This window comes from Palaemon carinicauda, chromosome 33, assembly GCF_036898095.1.
Source record: "Palaemon carinicauda isolate YSFRI2023 chromosome 33, ASM3689809v2, whole genome shotgun sequence".
NCBI classification, from domain to species: domain Eukaryota; kingdom Metazoa; phylum Arthropoda; class Malacostraca; order Decapoda; family Palaemonidae; genus Palaemon; species Palaemon carinicauda.
Genome location: NC_090757.1, coordinates 83,395,703 through 83,417,518, shown reverse-complemented (window position 1 = coordinate 83,417,518; position 21,816 = coordinate 83,395,703).

The window sequence follows — 21,816 nt, the reverse complement described above, 5'->3', positions numbered from 1 at the left end:
ATCACTAGTAAGAGGTAGTTAGAAGGAACATCTGATTGTACCACAGGTGTACCGTGAAGCTGTGATAGATTTAGCTCATGTAGGTATGATGGGAAGACATCTTGGCATAGGTAAAACTCGAGAGAGAATCTCAAAGATGCTTCATTGGCCTGGTGTATCACAAGAGATAACCAGGTATTGTAAGTCTTGTGACATATACCAACTAACTGTGGAGGAGGGTTACTCGAGCAACGTTGGGAGAGATGCCACCAATAGAAGAGCCATTTAGCAGTTTAGCTGTGGACCTAGTTTGCCCAATTGAACCTTGTTCATTAAATGGATGCCAATATATCTTTACAGCCGTGGATTATACCACCAGGTACCCTGAAGCAAAAGCTTTGTCTGTAATTGATACTACAAGTATTGCTGAAGCACTTTGACAATTCTTAGTGGGAATGGAATTCCGAGAGAAGTAATTTCTGACCTTAGACACTAGTTTACCTCAGATATGATGAAGAAAGTATACACTGTTGTCTGTGAGGATGATTAAAACTACTCCTTATCATGGCATGTGTAATGGGCTGGTAGAATGATGATTCAATGGAACTTTAAAGATGTTAAAGTAGATGCGTGCAGAGCTTCCCAAAGAAAGGCATCAATACCCAGAACCTTTGTTGTTCGTACTCCTTTACAAAGTTTCAAGAATTTGAAATCGTGTTTGGTCATAAAGTGATTGGATCATTAACATTGTTAAGAGGTCTATTGGGAGACACTGTGGTAGAAGGTGGAACAAAAACTTTGTTTGATCTGACATGAAATACTGCAAGGAACTCTTGCAAGGACAATGAAATATTTGAAAAGAGCACAAGAAGAGGCTCATCATTATCACAATCGGAAGGTGAAGAACTAAAAGTTGGAGGAATGTGATGAAGTACTACTATTGTTACATAATAATGACAACAAACTGATGTTGCAATGGAAGGGACTATTCAAAGTTATGAAACGATGTAATCGATGGAATTACGAAATCGACAGGAATGGTGTGATGAGGAGATGCCACATAACTCCACTGAAAAAGTATTTACCTCGAAATCCTGTGATGATACACACGATCCAAATGGCTGCTGTAGTAATCAAGGAAGATGACCAGAACCCCGAAGATAAAAATGTAACTGTATTAACCTATCTTCAGAAGGAGACTTGGAAAGAAGTCAAAATAATCCAGAACTAGAAAGAAGTAAAGTAAAGGAACTTGGTGATATCTTAGTGAATAAAATGATATTCTGACTGATCTACCTGGAAGGACTATGGTATCCCGGTGTGATATTCAACTAACATCATCTCACGTGGTAAGAGTAAAGCCTTATCCTATCCCCTGCAGTTGGTAGAACGCGGTTAAAAAGGAGATAGAGAGTATGAAGGATTTAGGAATTATCGAGCCATTGATATCTACTTCCTCTTTGCCATTGTGTGTCACCAAAAAAAGAAAAAAATATATGGAATGACTTGAATGTTTTTAGACTTGCAAGAATTAAACAAAATCATCGCTAACAATACTGAACCAATGTGTGATCCAGAAGTTAACTTTTCCAGTTTGGATAACAGCAAATATTTATCCAAGATCGACCTGACCAAAACATCTTGGCAGATCCTGTTAGAAGAGGGAAATAGAAAAATAACTGCCTTTGCAACACTTGATGGACTTTTCCAGTTCACCATGTTACCATCTGGTTTTATTAATGCACCTATGGAGGAAGTTATTTGGAGATCTAGAAGTGGTTGAATCATTCATTGACAGCATTATAATACATACAGCGACATGGGAGGAGCATTGTTGAGTCCTACAGGAAGTGTTCGCGTGACTACGAGCAGTAAACATGGTTGCTAAAACGAGTAAATATGAAATTTTATGAAGATTTTAGAATACCTTGGCCATGTAGTAAGGGAGGCATGTTGAAACTGACTCCAGAGAAGTTAAAGAGCGTTCAGCAAGCATGAATCCCTTGTGCAAAAATGAAGCCTGATCTTTTCTTTGACTTTCTGGCTACTACCACAGGTATTAAGCCGTGGGCCAGATACTGAAATCATTCACCCATCTGGAGACTTTTGCAGACATATATTTCTGAAAACTATAGACCTAGAGCTATTTAAATCTGATTATCTGCTAGCAAATTGCTGATGGGTGTGGCTGTGGCATGCTTTCAAAGATCGGTACCCACCAAAAAATCAGAGATATTTGATATATGTCCATACACACTAAAACTAACCCTTTTAATGTATTTAAGTTGCATTATTAAGTCTTAGCTTTTAGCAAAATATGTAATTAAGGGTTATTGCATAAAAAAAAGCTTGGTATATTTCATATATGACACTAGAATAATAAAAAAATAACATTAAAAAATAGGCACCGTTTTGAATTTGTAAGTGCAGTTTTTCACCTACGGTGGTAGCAAATGTATTCAAATGTGTCTCAGATTGATACCATTTTAATCCATATTTATTCTGCCATGATATAAAAAACGGTATGGGTGCACAAAATTAATTTTAAGCCTTCCAAATGTCAATATGTTACCCCTACCCCCCAAATATACTTAAAGGTCAAATATAGCATTTCAGCTTGGTATTTTTCAATAAAATCTATAATAGTTTCCATATATCTGACTATTTAGAAGATTGAGCTTTCCAATTGGTTTCCAGTAATTAGAGTTTTCATAATGGGAGTATACAGTGATCATAATGTGCTTAGTACACAAATTGTTATTGTTCATAGGACCTTGAAAGTGAAAGTAAATCTGTATTATTGAAGCAATGATAAGGTTTCAGCAGATGATATCAGTCTACAGTTTATATGTTGTGACAGGCACAATAATTGTGGTTTAAGGTAAATTTCTTTCTATATAGCTAAAAGACAAGGCAGGGCCTATTCTAAAATTTGACCGAAAAGATGCATGTAATGAATTAGCAGTATCCACAGCCCAGATGTCTGATCTATCATGGATCTTCTGGTTGGGACATCTGTACAAACAATGCCAGCATGGGCAGGTTGGATAGCAGTTACTAGAGCATCTGATAATGAAGTGCCAGAACTTTCACTAGTTAATTATATGCCCCCTATAATCAATCCAATAAGAGAAATTGCTACACTTCAGCACATTCTGAAGGTATTTCAGAAAGCATCAAGAGAGGTTGGCCAGCAATATGGTTTGCTTTGATCTTGCTATTGCAAAGAAGTCATATGCCCTGGTCTGGCAGCAACCACAAGCATATGCAGATGTCATTGTGAGGATGAGAGGCTTCCATACCTCATATGCTTTCATAGGAGCCCTTGGAAAGTATGTGAGGTGTAGTGGCTTTGAAGAAATCCTAGTTGAGTCAGGTATATGTGCAAGTGGTTCCATCGAGAATGTGGTGACAGGCAAGAATTACAATAGAGCAATCAGAGTGCAAAAAATTATTGCTGAGGCCATGGAATGTCTTCTACTGGTGAGATTTGAAGAAACCAGTGAAATATAAGAAGAAGGGAAGACAGCATTCAAGAGGCTTGCTGAGAGTTCAACCAAAGAAAATCTATCTGAGACCTTCACCAATGAAAAGTACAAAGACATGCTAAACCAGTACATAGTCTTCAAAGACTGCATTCGGAAGGGATATCTTGGTAAAACTGCCCAGCTGTGGAGGCAGTACCTAGATTTTGTTTGGATGCTCCTCAGGTTCCTGCATGAAACAAAGGAGAATAGCTTCACTCTTCATCTGGCTTCCTTGGAAGATATGTGATCCTTCTTTTTCGGTTTCAACCTTCCAAGCTAGGCTCGCTATACAGTTGTATACATCCTCACCATGCTAAATTGACACAAAGCAAACCCAGGGGCAGATGATCTGTTGAAGGACAAAGGAAGGAGTGTGAACAGATCCAACACTCTCCCCCCTATAAATGCAGTTGATATAACCATAAAGCAAACCATCAACAGACATGCCCAGTCACAAAGGGGTATTATTGGGTTTAGCAGAACCACTCTGCCCATTACTGAAGTTGCCCAACGAGTTGTTCCAGAGTCAGTTACTTGCAAGCCACAATGGAGATGGTAGACATGGACGCCTCTGAAAACTCACACAAAGATGTCAGACCATCTGAAATAGCAGACAGAGAAGAAGCTACTAAAAAGGTTCTTCAAGCTATCTCAAACTTTATCAACCCATTTGCAGCTGAAGACAAAGACAATCTGTATTGCCTCTCATCTGGTACATCTGCCACAAAAGAAATTGAAGAAGATCTCTTAACTTTGGCAAAGGTGGGAAAAAAGACAGGATTAAAATTCATCTAAGACAGGTTAGTTGCCAAACCTAAAAGCTTCATTGCATCAATTACGAGGCAGAACATGGAAACCTTTGCAAATCTTGCAAAATCAGTGAAACTTACTGGAGACACAAAGAAAACAAAGCTGCTGACTGCAGATAGAAATATGTTTGGCCAGCTCATTCTTCTTTCAGTCAAGCATAACCTCAGTCTTGAGAGTGTACTCAGCTATCCTTTGGGACCTGTCCATGGTCACTAGCCTCAAGCGACGGCATCCTTATGAAAACAGGCAAGTCCCAAATGATGCATGCTATAGAGAATGATACCCATCATGCTACCAAGCCAAATCAACAAAGAACACTTACATCGTTGAAGGCTGTGCATTATTTCAGGCACAAATGGCCCTGTCAACTACATTTGGGGAGCTTGCAGAAAGTCTGTTTGACCAACTTCCAAAGTGGAACGAGTAGACTTTATCATAGACAAATATGAAGCATTGTCAATCAAGAGTGCTAAAAGAATGCGCAGAAGATCTTCAAAAACTCACCTCATTAAAGGTTCATTAACCAAAATTCCAAGGGACTGGAAAATTTTTTTGTCTTGTGATAAAAACAAGCAGCGCTTCATTTCCTTCATCCTGGTTGAATGGAGGAAATGCAATTATGCCACAAAGGTAGAAAGGTATACTTTGTTTGTGAAGATATGTGTTACTGCCTGATATATGATGGCCTGGAAACAATTGCAGATGAAGCTGAAAAACTTGCATTAACCCAGGAAGAAGTAGACGCTCGCATAATTCTTTATTGCTTGTGCTCTGCTCAAGAATACCCAACAAATTCCATCACTCTTAGATCGCGGGACATAGCTGTCTTTGTTCTGTTGCTGCACTTTATGCAAGAAATGGAACCCATTGTGCTGTTTGACACTGGCACTGGGAACAAGAGACAACTAGTCAACATCAATCAGGTGATCAATGACAATGGAAAGGACTTCTGCTCTGCATTATCAGCCATCCATGCTTACAGTGGCTGTGCTACCACAAGTGTGTTTGTGAAAAAGGACAAAGAAAAAAAAAAACTCTACTAAAAAGCTTACGAGCATATCCTGAGTAAGTACAAACATTCTGGGAATTTGGAAGAACCAGTACACTATCAAATGACACATTTCAGCAACTTGAGGAGTAAACATGCTTACTATATGGAGGGTCACCAGCCTTTAATATCAACACCCTACAGCACGACAAGTTTCTACAAAGTTACAGTCCTAAGTCAGGAATGCTGCTATCTGTTTACAATAATATTGCATTGTATGGTATGACAGAATAAATAGGAATCAATTTGGTTTCAAGTTTAGGCCTATATCAGCATTATTATAGCCACAGATGGTGAAAAACCTGATCTTGAAACTAAAAAACGCGGCTTAATTTTTCAGGGTTTTTTTTTCACTTTTTTTCAACAAATCTGAAAAATACTGAGCTCTTTGTAAGCAATTACCTTTCATTACCCTCCTGTCTACAAGGTAGCACCTTTATCTGGAACTCACATTCATCAAAAAAGTTTTGTGTTGCATATATAGGCATACATTTAATATTTGTAATTTTTTGTGGGGTACCGATCTTCAAAAGCTCACCACAGACACACCCACCAATGATTTACTTGCAGAAAATCTGCTTTTGGTAGCTCTTGGACCATAGGTTTCATAAATGTATGTCTGCAAAAATCCCCATACGGGTGAAGGGGGTGTCCACAGAGCCCATGGTCTATATATACCATCAGTCTAATTACTAAGCTTAAACTTTAACGTAACCTTCTGTTAACGAAATAAGGTTATTTATTAATCTGTTTACTGAAACCAATTGTACAATTTGGACCCACGGTCTGCCTGTAACTGTATATAAGCATCTTTTGTATTTCTTGAATTGAATACAATACTCTTGAAATTTCTCATGAATTAGCTCAGGCGACTGTGGCTCGAGATGTAAAATTGTGATTATGTGAAATATGTAAAGTGAAACCTGCTTGATACTTTTTTTGTATATTCTCTTTAAATACCATATGGAATAAAATTATATTTTTGTAAGCCATCTGTATTATTTAATATTTTGACTTTTTTGTGTAACTCTGTTACCACCTCAAGTCTGGTCAATAACACTATTGAAATCGTAGATCTAAATGAACCCAAAGTTAGAGTATTTTAAATAATTGATTATTCTGATTGATATCCTCAATTTTAAAACAATATAATCTAATACATTCAAGAAATCTAAAATATTTTCCTGCATGTTATCTTGGATGAGGTACACATTAGCAATGAATGGGTTCAGGCAAATTGGACTTCAACTCACTCGGTTTGAGGAATTAGGACTGCAACTCCATTCACAGAGAAGCTATAATATCGGGCTAAAGCTGCATTATCTCTAGTTTTCCAGTGTCTTAACATACAAGTATAGCAAGAAACTCTAAATTGTGTCCAAATATGCTAGAATTTTTATCTTTGGCCTTCCCTTCCTAAAGCTCCAGCTTCCTGGTGAATGACCCCAATTTGTCAATGAAATCAATCACTGTGGTAAAAGGGTCTTTGAGGAATACATTAATGAGTTGGGGTAATAGAATGTGTCATTCAGGTAGGTGAACTTCTAAGCCACATGCTTTCTAACAAATTTGGTGAACCAAACTTACTCTGTTTTTGAAGAATTCAGTGAGCTCCTCCTTTAGTGATTCCATTCTTAATTTCACATTTCCTACCAATAAGCAGATACCCTGAGTGTTGAAATATATTTTTTTCTTATCTCTTCCGAAGTCCTAGCACAGTATTTGGAGCAATCGTGATTTAGTGCATTTGTCTTGATGATATTTACCATATCCTCACCGTTATAAAACACTAATTTTAATTCTGGTGGAAGAGTTTTTAATGTCAGCGCATTTCTATGAAGCATATCAGGGAAAGGATGACTCCTTGTTCAACAATTCGTCCATTTATCATTTCTCAAAACTCTGATCGACACCCAAAAACATTATTCCAAGAATTTTATTCTTTCTCAAAGCTAAAAATTAAATGAAACCACGTGGAAGCTCACCTCACCTCTTGTTGACGAATCCAAATTATGGCTGAACAAGAAATCTTCTTAAAAGTCTTCACCACTGCTGTGTCACACAAACACCAGTGCTTACCGTCAGCGTTCCCCAGCACAAAATCTTGAAAATAAATGTTACTTCACTTGTATAAGTTATTTTGCTTTATAAGCAATAAAATTCTGAAAAATATCTCATTTTACTTTATAAACAGAATGATTTACTTCAGTAATGTTGAAAACAGGAATCCATGTCTACATCATGCAAATCAAACACCTAAAAATACTTCGTTGGCTGATTTGTTGGCCATCTTGAAAATGGCTTTTCAGTTAACCAAATTTTATTCTTGTAACATTATTTGCATGATGCTTTTGTTATCTCCTGCACTAATTTTACTAGTTGCGATCCTGAATAATGTAAAGTTATTGTTCTTCTTCAATGTCACCTTAATGTAAAATCCTGTATGCTTGCCGTGAACCTGAATCTTATGTTGACCCCCTTTAAGCGTTTGGAATATTGCAAAAGCTTTATTTCATTTATCTTTTTTCTTTAAATTGGCATTTCACTTTGGCCAAACCCTTAGAATTATTGTTTCACCCTGTGTATATGGTCAAATTATTATTATGATTACTCTATCTTAGTCATCAGGTATGTAGGGACAAATGATCAGTTCCAATTTTCTATTTGGTCTGTAACTTGATGAAATGGAGATAGAATTAAGATTCATGTCTGATTTATGATCTTTAAAGAAAAATAAAACGGTGGTTTATACGACCTTACAAGTTATGTTGTGAAATGGTATTTGAACTTTAAATCATAGATAAGTAAACCTGAATATTATGAACAAAGCTCTTTATATCTTATATTCAAACTATTTTGGAGTCTTATCAAATTCTTTAATTTGATCTTTAGCCAACTGACGTGGTTATATCTGATAAGATTGTTTCACATTCGAGATATATATATATATATATATATATATATATATATATATATATATATATATATATATATATACTGTATATATATATATATATATATATATATATATATATATATATATATATATATATATATATATATATATATATATATATATATATATATATATATATATATATATATATATATATATATATATATATACATATATATATATATATATATATATATATATATATATATATATATATATATATATATATATATATATATATATATATATGTATGTATATATAAATACGTATACATATATATATGTATATATATATATATATATATATATATATATATATATATATATATATATATATATATATATATATATATATATATATATATATGTAGTTTTTCAAGATGACGAATTTAATTTGGAGGTTTCCATAACAATAAGAATAGATTTTACCGGTGATTACAAATTGCGTGTTTCCGTGAAGTCTCATAAATATAAAGAGTGGTCAACGTGATTTGATATCTATTTAGATTTTTTTATCCTGAGGAATGATACCCTGGAATATTACTGTTTTTAAATATTATTTACAACAAATAATAGACGAACCTTAATGTTTGAATTCCATTTTCTCTGCCCGAAAGGTAGCAGCTTGATATTCTCTCTCTCTCTCTCTCTCTCTCTCTCTCTCTCTCTCTCTCTCTCTCTCTCTCTCTCTCTCTCTCTCTCTCTCATTTGTCTGCTACAAATTCTAAGCAATTCATTAGAATTTTAACTTATTTCTTGACATGTTCATTGAGCTTATTTCAAGCAAGAATGTTATCTCTCTCTCTCTCTCTCTCTCTCTCTCTCTCTCTCTCTCTCTCTCTCTCTCTCTCTCTCTCTCTCTCTCTCTATATATATATATATATATATATATATATATGTATATATATATATATATATATATATATATATATATATATATATATATATATATATATATATATATATATATATATATATATATATATATATATATATATATATATATATCATCAGTCATTGCTGGTCTACTGCGAGACAAAGACCTTAGACGTGTCCTTCCACTCGCTCTGTTTATGGTCTTTATGCCAAGTCTTTACCAGCAAATTTTCTTAGCTCGTATACCCCGTCTTCTTTTCATTCCCCTAGTTCGTTTGTAGTGTTTAGCAACCTATTCTTTTATTTTTCTTATTTATCTAGTATCTGTCATTCTTATCACATGTCCTGCTAATGTTCATTTATTTTTCTTACATGTCAGAATATCCTCAAGATTAGTTTTTTCTCGTATATAGGATGTCCTTTTTGTATCTCTTAGTGTTATTCTAATAATTAATCTTTCCATTGCTCTTTGAGTTGTTACCAGCTTATGATCTAAGGCTTTACTGAGGCTCCCAGTTTCTGATGCATTAGTTAATAATGGTAGGACCATCTGATCAAATGCCTTTATTTTTAATGAAAGTAACATTTTACTTTTCACAATATTATTTTGTTAACCAAAAGCTCTCCATCACATGCTAATTCTTCTTTTAATTTTGGTCTTATATCTTGGGAAACATTTATCATCTGGTGTAAGTACATATGTTCATTAACAATATCTAGAGGTTCACCCATAGCCCTTATTTGTTGGAGCTCTGCAATTTCATAGATCAATATCTTCTTTTTACTCATACTCCCTTTCATTTGTAGATTTCAGTTTTCTCTATTCAAGTCTATTATCATCTTATGCATTTCCTACCATGATTCACTAAATAGAATTATGTCATCTGCAAATCTTAAGTTGTTAAGATATTCCCCCTCATACTAATTCTTACATTTTGCCAATCTGAATTTTTAAGTACATCTTCCAGACATGCTGTGAAGATTTTAACTTCTTCCTCAATCGGAATTTTCTCACTATATTTATATAGCTTTTTCACCATCTTTATGTTGTTTGAGGATTGCTGTACTTCCCGTATACTACAGATATCTTCAAGTGTTCTAGTAAAGATTCATCTATTCCTTGTCTTTGAAGGGCTTTCAATACTGCTGAAGTTTTGACTGAATCAAAGGTTTTCTCAAAGTCTATAAATGACATACATAGGGATTTGACATACTTTGTTGATTATTTTCATTTGCTCTTTTAATTACAAGGATATCGTTAGTTGTTCAATACCCACTTCTAAAGCCTGCCTACTGTCTTGGTTCAATAAAGTCTAAGTGTCTTTCTTTTGAGCCTTATATAATCTTTGTTAATATCTTATATAATACTTAGAGTAATCTTACCGGTTGAGTATAGAGCATTCTTGCAGACATTTGTTTGTAAAGCCTGGCTAGTTTTACTACTATAAAATATCTTCCATCTATTATCAAATAAATTGTCAGTCCATCTTCTCATAATAACTTGCTTCTTTTCTTGCATTTTAATGCTTTCTCTACTTCTCCTACTGTTACTTTTGGTATTGGCTCAGGTGTTTCAATAATTCTTTAGGTAAGGTTATTTCTTTATCGCTATTGTATAGCATTGTATAGAAATCTTCTAAAATATTTATCACTCCATTTCTTTTGTTGATATTTTCATTTTTATCCTTTAAAAGAAATATCTGTTGGCACCCTGTTCCAAGTCTTCTTTTTATTAAATTTATGTTCCTTCCTTGCTTTAATGCTCCCTTAATGCCTTGGGTTTTTAGTTTGTTAATTGTTTCAGATAGTTCTGCTAACTCTATTCCATGTCTCTTAGATTCTATTCTCATATTCATTGTTTTTTTTTTTTTATAATTATCAAGGTTTTGGTGTTTTCTGATAGTTTTCCTCGTACTGGTTTAGGAACTTTTTCCACTTGTCTCTTGTGCTGATTCCAATATGTTTGTCTTACTGTTAATTTCGTCTTTACTTACTTTCATTTCATCTTATAGATAGATCACCTATTTTGCATTGCTAAACTAAACTTATTAGATTTTTTTCTTATTACAGGAGTCTCTATTTTTCTTTCTTAAAATGAGTTTTTATCTCTCTTGCCTTATATATTGACAAATTTCACATCTCACGCTAATATGGTCACTTGACTTATTTAAACTTTTACATCTTGAACTAGATTAACATTTTCATTAAAGAAATGTTTCTTTTTTTTTTCTCTATATTTGGGGTTCTCCATGTCCATTTTCTATATGTTTTTATGAGAAAAAATTTTCATGCTTTCAAGCCTTTCTTATGCCGACTCTACATTTACCCACTGGCGATTCTTTCTTCTTTTGACCTACTTTAGATTGAAGTCGGCCAAAAGGAATCTCAACGGAATCCTATGTTGTTTCAAAGATATCTCCAGATCCTCATAAAAAGCTACTTTTGCTTCCTATGTATGAGATGTTGTTAGACAATTTATATTGAATCAGGGGACATGAAATGAATAAAAAATAAATGGAGGGATATTCCTACTAATAAAAATCTTGCAGCTAACTTAGAAAATGTTTATAGTATCAGTGGTAGAATTGCATGTTTGATTATCAAACTAAATAAGCAGTATAGAAAGTAGGCTGGCCAGGGCACCAGCTACCCGTTAAGATTCTTCCGTTAAAGAGTTATTGGGTACATTGACTGGCCAGAGACAGTACTACATCCGATCCTTCTCTCTGGTTGTGGATCACATTCCCTTTGCCTAGACATACACTGAATAGTCTTCCCCATTCTTTACAGATTCTCCTCTGTCCTCATACACCTGACAACACTGAGATTAACAAACAATTCTTCTTCGCCCAAGGAGTTAACTACTGCACTGTAATTGTTCAGTGGCTACCTTCCTCTTGGTAAGGGTAGAAGAGACTCTTTAGCTATGGTAAGCAGCTCCTCTAGGAGAATGAAACTGCAATCTCAAACCATTGTCCTCTAATCTTGGGTAGTGCCATAGCCTCTGTACCATGGTCTTCCACTGTCTTGGGTTAGAGTTCTCTTTATGAGGGCACACTCGGGCACACTATTCTCTCTTATTTCTCTTCCTTCTATAGCTTATATAGGAAATATTTATTTTAATGTTGTTACTGTTCCTAAAATATTTAATTTTTCTTGTTTCCTCTCCTCACTATGATATTTTTTCCTCTTCAAGCCCCTGAGCTTATAGCAGCCTGTTTTTCCGACTAGGGTTGTAGCTTAGCAAGTAATAATGATAATAATGATAATAATAATATTAACAACAATAATAATGTAAGCAGATCCTTCAAACGTGTATATATATATATATATATATATATATATATATATATATATATATATATATATATATATATATATATATATATATATATATATATATATATATATATATGAATGTGCGTGTTTGGGCGTGTACATATACATTTAATTAAAAAATCAAGTGAAGTAGAGATTAACAATTCCTCTAGGCGCATCAGTTTTGACGTATTGTTATTTTGACCATCGATGACATATTAGGATTTTTATATGATACCCCAGACATTGTTTTAATGTTTTTTAATAATAACATAATAGAGTTCATTAAACTATTTAGGATATTATAAACTCTAATTTATTGTGATATTATTTTACTTGAATGTTTGGTATGACTATGGGAAATCCTTTTTCTCCATTACTTTTGGAAAACGGAATAACATAAAACAATATACTTACTTCATTTTAAGGGCTGCTTTCCTTTTCGTGTCACGCAGGAAAAAAAACGAAGTTTCAGTAATGATTTAAATACTGGACATGAATGTTCAAAAGCAATGTTTTTAAATATATAGCCTAGAACTGTAAGTTTTATAAATTTTAATGTCGTCAGGTAGGCCAGGCCTTAGTGTCACCTGCTTTTTAATTTATATTGTATAAGTCTGTGCGATATAATTTTTTTTATCTGCAGCCATACTATCATTCATACTTATGTATTTTTGTATATGCACAATAATAGGTGCAATATTAATAATCATATGGATGTAATGGTGTATATATGTATATATATATATATATATATATATATATATATATATATATATATATATATATATATATATATATATCTGTGTGTGTGTATGGATATATATATATATATATATATATATATATATATATATATATATATATATATATATATATATATATATATATATATATATATATATATATATATATATGACGAATTGTATAAGATAATCTCTTATTAGCATAAAGAAATTATCTGAAATTCTTGAACAGCTATATATTTGACTTGTCATTCAAGACGCTTCTTCTTCTACCACTAATGGGATATGAGAACCCCTCACGATATGGAATGTTGTAGCAAACACACGTGGATAGATTTTAGGATATTTGATTTCAAATGTTTGTATGTCTTTTATTCTCACTTTGTATATATATAAATATATATATATATATATATATATATATATATATATATATATATATATATATATATATATATATATATATATATATATATATATAAGTCTGTCACCCTAGTGATTTTGGAGTTCGATGGTAAGTGTTTCATTGTTCAGGCGGTTAATCGCTTGACCTGCTTTCGATTCCATTAAATGGCACAAGTCTATCTAAGTTATGAATGCCTTTCCACTTTTAAATACGTTTTGGACTTGATCTTCTAATGATCCAATAACAAAATGATGTATATATGACGTCCAAAATCCAAAGACAACACCTTTCCTAATTAAAAAAAAAATCATACATGTTTGATGAAAAGTGTGTTCAGCAATTATTATATTGTTCAAAATTTTAATATCTGCTGTCGACAGCGGTTTTGATCCGGCTACAGTAAAAACTATGCAGATGAAAGTGAGATATAAAGAAATACGGAAACTCAAAATCATTCACAAATTTTGATAAAAAAAAAAAACTTTGAATACCTATAGAATCCTGTTAGAGGAAATGGAATCAACAAAAGCCAAATGTTTATTTTTTCGTGAATATTCAAACGTCATGACATCTTAAATCCACCAAATCTAAGGGTATTGTTTATATATAACATCACATTTTCGAATCGGTTATTTAAAGGTAGACGTAGAAATTACGAAAACTGAATATACAGTATTACATATTTAGAATTTACATTATTCTATTTATGGCAAGCACCCAAAGGTGAATGTATAAAAAATGCAACAAAATATGAAGCCTCAAAATTTGATATAATGGTTTGGTCACAGGATTCAGCTCTTCATAGGTTTTCACATCGCCAGAGAAAGGAAAACAAACGTAAGTAACGAAAGGATGAAATGTAAAAATTTGCTCTATTTTGTTTTGCATTGACACTTTATTATCCTCTATAGAATATATTGTATCTATGAATGTATATGCATACACATAAACACACACACACACACACACACACACATATATATATATATATATATATATATATATATATATATATATATATATATATATATTTTAGATCTATATATATATATATATATATATATATATATATATATATATATATATATATATATATATATATATATATATATATATATATATATATATATATATCAAAAAAGCCATATATTTTGGTACATTAATGTCTGAATTCTCTTAACGACCTCGGGATCAGAGCTCCAGGCGAAATTACACAAAGACAAGAGCTTGTGACCGGCCGGGAATCGAACCCTGGTCCGGCAAGCTTGTATAGACAGTGACTACCACTTGGCCACTTAATGTATCAAATATATATGGCTTATTTGAATATGAAAAACACGTCTAAATGTGCGAAACTTTATCATATATATATATATATATATATATATATATATATATATATATATATATATATATATATATATATATATATATATATATATATATATGTATATATATATATATTATACATATAATTTGTGTATGTAAGTGAATGTTAGAAAAATTAACTATTAACTATGTACTATGCAAATATGTATGAATATGTATATAAATTAAGAAAATATTTTAAAGAAAGTTTTATAAAATGCTAATCGTAACTCAGATAGGCTCAGTGCCTTTCTTGAAATAAAGAACCTAACCATATATTATCCCAACATTGTTTGTTGCAACGAAAAACACATAATCATGAAGTCGAAAGACAATGCAATGCAAGTGAGTTATGTTTACAGTATATGCCTAATGAGGAATGCAGTACAGAACTTTTCACTTTGCTGCGATACTGTAGTACTTAGATTTTCAAAGGACAAAAATGTTTATTGAGAACGATATAAAGGTAACATTTATATTTTCCCTCTGTTAAGTGGTACAAAAATTCAACTCTCATTTTGTAAATCTTGATAAATGCAAAGATATATCGGCCAGTATTCTAATGACCTCAAACGACCCAACGACAGAAGAGAAGAATGTTGGTTAAACCTGACAGAATCCGAGAAGAGGATGGCTGATATTCGACTTCAAAATATGATTGATATACTTTTGATCATAATTACATTTTAGATGAGGATTTTTTTTTCTATTAGAGCATGCCATCCAAAATTTGGGAAAATATATTATGTTTAAATTTATCAATTCAGGTTTTTGTCCCTTGTAGCCTTAATCTACTAGCTTTTCAGAAAAAAAACTCAATGTAAAAAATCTTAATAGAATTTTGTTAATGGTTTCATACCATAAAAACAAAAACTGGCGGGCCCCTTGAAGAAGCATCTAGTGTAAAGTATATTGTTAGCTAAATTCTCGATGTTATCTTCATATTTATGACATCATACATCCATATTTGTATGCAAATTCTTTGTCGCACATTCTTTAGCACTAGTTTTGTAGCCTTTCCTTTCAAATAATTCAACATCTTTATAATTGTTCATCTTGGAAAAAATATACATAACGAATTGTTACTATTGCAAAGTTTTAAGTTCCAATAACCAATAATAGAAAAAAAAAGGTGGAATATGCCCTTTAAGGAAAATTCAGAATGATCATATGGCATTTCCGACTTTCACGCCGCTAACTTGCGCCATCTTAAAACTAGCTAAAGACACCCGAGTGACCATATAAGGAAGCAGGCGTTCTTGTCGATGCCACGTTTGGCTCAAGCTCCTGCGACCATGTTTGTTTGGTCCTTCGGCCTTGTTCTTTCATAATGTCTTTGGAAATGATAAGTTAATGATTCAAAGATATGTGAATATCTTCAAAAGAGACCGTAGGATGCCTTTTGTAAAAGAATACCTTCCAATGAAAATCTAATTTCCAAAGTAATCTTTGCTAGGCGGCGATTCCTCCAAGGTGCCAGTTTGGCCCAATATCTTCTTTGGTCCATCGTAAACCAAACAAGTAGATCTCAGATGGACATTGATGCTTTTGAGAGGGTGTTGGCTTTCCTAAGGTGGGGGTGGGGAAGACCCCACGATACCGGATTCAACTTTACACAGCCTTCTAACACGTGCTGAGGTCAAAGGGCAATCAGGCACACGCCCTTCGTCAGCCACATCAACTGACCCTTCTCAGCGGCGCCGACAAACCGTCGCCACCCTTCAAAAGCAGGAATACGTTCTTCAGTAGGATTTCCCTCTTTGTCTTGCTCTTTGTAATTTTGCTATTCATCGTTATATCTCTAATCTGTCCTCATTCCTTACTTTCCATCTTTTATCGCTTTTACAGGTACTCTTTTCATTAAAGGTTTTCCTGCTCCTTTTTATGGATCTCTAATCACATTATCATTTTTTTTTTCTCGCACTTCTTACTCCCAGGCTTTTGTTGGAGAATAATTTAGTTTTTTTATGGAACAATTCAAGCATTATTTGACATATATAACAACAGTTCTGACCTTAAGTTCTCTTCATATTTAGGCTACTGTGAATTGATAAAAAAAAAAGAGAATAATTGATTGATATCTGCTATTTAGTAGTTATTACGTAAGATTTAGCAGTACAAAAAATTTTTTCTTTTATTGTAAGAAATCCGTTGACCACCATCTGGCAGTAGTTTTATCTTTATTTAGATCAAATAGTGTTTAAAAGTTCTCATACATTTTTAGCAAACTTACAATTCAACAGTGTTTGAGTGAAGGAAATTTTCAGTAAATTTACCTTTGTGAATATGCATACGATAGCAGACATAGATTATTTTGTGAGGTCTTCATCAAAACATCATTGGGGCTGGTCTCTAAAACCTCTTGAAGATGAGCAAGGATCAGGATTGTGTTCCCGAAGGTTTGAACTGCTAAGAGCTCTCTAACATTGTTGGTACTTTCCTTTTCTGAAAACAGGTAGTTAACATTTGATCGATGAATGTATAATAAAAACAAAATTAGTGTACGTTTTGAGCTTTCATTTTACATTAATATACGTTTTGCATAGTAATGGTAAAATGCTCCTCTCTCTCTCTCTCTCTCTCTCTCTCTCTCTCTCTCTCTCTCTCTCTCTCTCTCTCTCTCTCTCTCTCAACCAATCAATCAACCAATTCATTTCTGTAAAACCCAATTCATCGATCGATCACAAGGTTCCGTTAACATGAAATTTAAATAAAAGTGATCATAACCAAATTTCCTATCATTGTTTTGCAGTGTTTAAGATACCCATTCCAAGGTTCTAATGCGATTATGAAAACTATATTATCACTTACACACAACTCTTACATTATTGATCTACCAATTTGCATTATAGAACGAAACCAATTCTTGGTGAAGGAATTGAACTTGGAGCCATGCGACAAGTTAACTTGCAATCATTGATTTCGAATCTAATTTCTAATAACATTAATTGTGTTTGGTCAATCTTTACTTGTTTACTTGTTTTGGGTTTAAATCCAACCCTCCACTGAAGTCGAGTGAACTACTTCTCGGGCGGGTCCATATCAATCATCTAACGTAACATTTTCATTATAACTTATACATTTCTTTGATTGTAACATCTTCCAAATCATATGATCTTGTGAAAAGTAATCCCTTTAGTCTCTTCTTAAATTCAATTGCTCCCTTTAAGTCCTTCATTTCAGTTGGCAGTTTATTATAATGTCTAGGCGCACAGTAGCTGAAAGCCCTTTCACCAAATTTATTATTTGTTCTTGGTTCAGATAGTCTATGTTTGTCACTCATGTGTCTTATGGTATCATTTGTTTCTAGTTCTAGTTTTTTCAGGCATTCTTTTAGATATTTTGGTTAATTTTGGTTCAGTATCTTAAACGTTTGTAAGAGTATCTTGTATTCGATTCTCGCCTTTACCGGCAGCCAGTGTAATTTCATCAGTACAGGGGTAATTCTATCCCTAATGTGTAGTCTTTTTATTAATCTAGCGGCTCTGTTTTGTACTCTGAATTTTCTTCAGCTGATAATTTGGTAAGCCATAGAACAATGAGGTGCAGTAATCAATTCTTGAAAATATGTGGTGATTAATGAGTATGGCCATAGAATTTTCATTTAAGTATTTACTAATAAATGCTATGTTTCTATTATAATGGTTACAATTTCTTACCATATTATTTATATGTTCATTCATTGTCAGTCTATCACCCATGATTACTCCAAGATTTCTGATAGATTTCTTTAGGTCAATGATCGATTGACCTGTTTCAATTCTTTGGAAGCATTTTCTCGGTAACCGATTATTTGGAAAATCTGGATGAATGAGATCGAATTCCTGTATAATGCATTTAAAAACTGAATATCTAATCCTTAAAGCATTTGTTGTTGAGCACTTAGTTATACGTAAACTTTCTCACCAGCTTCACAAACTTTCAAACTCTTGCCATCTGCTGCAGTTTCTCTTTACTGTCTCAATCACCATAGTATCATTTGCATATACTCACAAATCCGCATACCATTCACAACCCCATTTATTATCGAACAACCTTATGACTAAACAATCTTACCTGAATACTCTTAACAAACCCTTCGACTCCGTCACATTACCTTCGAAATCTCTAAACAACGTATTATCCATAGTACAGATGATAAGTAAGTAATGATATACATTGTATACTATACTAAAGGTTCTATTTATTCTATCCTATTCGTTTGTATGTCCATGAATATTATAATGCAGCTTATCCGTTTGCCTTCAAACTTCTTCTTCTTCTTCTTTTTTTTTTTTTATAACAATCATTTGAACTTCATACACTCGTCACCATCTACACCCTCACTATATCAGTTTCACTCTCTGTTTTCATTTCTGAATCTCATTCCTACGATACACCATCCCTTATAGTATCCACCAAACGGAAGATTATGTGACTGCTACAGCGACACGCACACACTCACACACACATACACAGTCCTACACACACACACACACACACACACACACACATATATATATATATATATATATATATATATATATATATATATATATATATATATATATGTGTGTGTGTATTTATATATATATATATATATATATATATATATATATATATATATATATATATATATATATATATATATATATATATATATATATATATATATATATATATATATATATATATAGGTATACATTTATAAACCTATGACCCAAGGAATCATTGGAGAGTTAGGAGTGTGACGACAGCCATAACAGGACGTGAAAATAGACTATGCTAAAGCAATGCTTGGAAAGCATTGCATGAGTAAACATTTATGTTTCTTGTAAACATGTCACAACGGCTCCCGTGAGAAACAGCTGACCTATTGATCCCTACCGGATTCACCTGACTTCCGGCGTAAGGCTATGTGATCTTATCTTTGTATTTACATAAAACACTGAGATAGCTAAAGTTACGTTATCGACGCGAGCTTATTGTAAAGCAGTTCTATTCATCTTTTCATATGGAATGGTCATCCGACTAAACCATCCATACTCCAATGATGGAGCTATCAATAAATTGTTTAAAGTTAACCTAAAACCTTTGACTTATTCTAAGAAGTAGCCGACAAGTCTAATATTTGTATATCACATTGAAGAGACATAAGCTGGAACCACGATGTGTACGTATAACATTCGCACACTGACATATATATATATATATATATATATATATATATATATATATATATATATATATATATATATATATATATATATATATATATATAGGTCATAGGTCATAGGTTTATAAATGTATATATTACATTAGCTCGGGCAGCTGCCTTCAAGCATTGAACATTGAAAGTTACGTAAACATATGTTTCCTAGGAGTGTGCTTGGATATGTATTTTAGTCATATCCATAAACAAGTGATTAAGGATGAATATGCAAGATAGGTATATGTAAAAAAAATACATACCTAACGGACATAGACAAAAATAAAGAAAAATGCATGGAAAATACAGATCCATGTATGCTATATATGGCATATAGCTAGCAAATGATTATGAGGTACCAAAAAAAAAATTGAACATTACGAATTGGTAACTTATTAAAGAATAGTTGTTACCTTTGTTAAAGGTACAGATATATTATAATTGATATTATTGTTCATTAGTAACTGATTAAGAATATTTGTTACCTTGGTAAAGATATAAAATTGATATAAATATGCACAAGATCTAAAGTACGTACACGCACCACGGTTTCATACATATATATATATATATATATATATATATATATATATATATATATATATATATATATATATATATATATATATATATATATATATAGTTCATATTTTATTAGGTGCCCAAAAGATACTTTTTAGATATATTGGGCTACAATATTTTATTAGGTGCCCAAAAGATACTTTTAACTGTTTATATATAAAATACAAATGCATTGTCCTGGAGTCTCTTCAACTACATATTACCAGCGTGCTGACCGCTTTTCACACACTTCTCAGTTCCAGACAATTTTACCCCCTGAGTCATGTGAAATGGCCTATTTCAAACGGCTCTAGATGTAAATGCTTTCACTGTAATAGGAGTTTTGTCTGGACGTGGCAAAACGTTCCTCTGGAGCTCCACCTGTTTTTGCCTCAATCTACGCCAAGCAAGGATGTTAACGGCGGTAAGAATCACCACCGTAACACTGATTGATGCCAGCGACATGTAGAAACGAAGATTCCCCCCTGCATAAGTCAGTGAGGGTTGGTCCATCTCGGCTAGTTGTGTCAACCGATTAGCCACCCGTGCGTTGTATAGGAGAGGTAAGGATGGGATTGTAGTGGTCCATGGGAAATTCGCGAAGTAGGCCCGTTCCCTGATGATAATGTTAATTCCTTGGACCGTGTAGTTCGTGGACGTCCCGATGCAACCGTCAGCTGCAACGTAGATGTGGGAATGGGTCGTGGATCCGTCCGGGCATGATACATTGAAGCCGGCCTTGTTGTATTGCATCCACGAGCCGTTGTTCAATCTGTAATTGAACTTATTATTGTCAAAAGGATAAAGTTTTTACAGACAATCTTCATGTGTATGGGAGAGAGAACCGTTTAGCACTATACCTAACTCGCATGTATCCATTGATATATGATGGAATTGAAAGGAGTCAGCTGTACATACTTTATTATTCATGGCTTCTGACCAGTGAGTCAATTTATCTAAGTCGCTAATGACCGTATATGTTTCCTTATCAGGGGAAATCAATACGTGTCCTGTCAAACTGGATATTACTGGA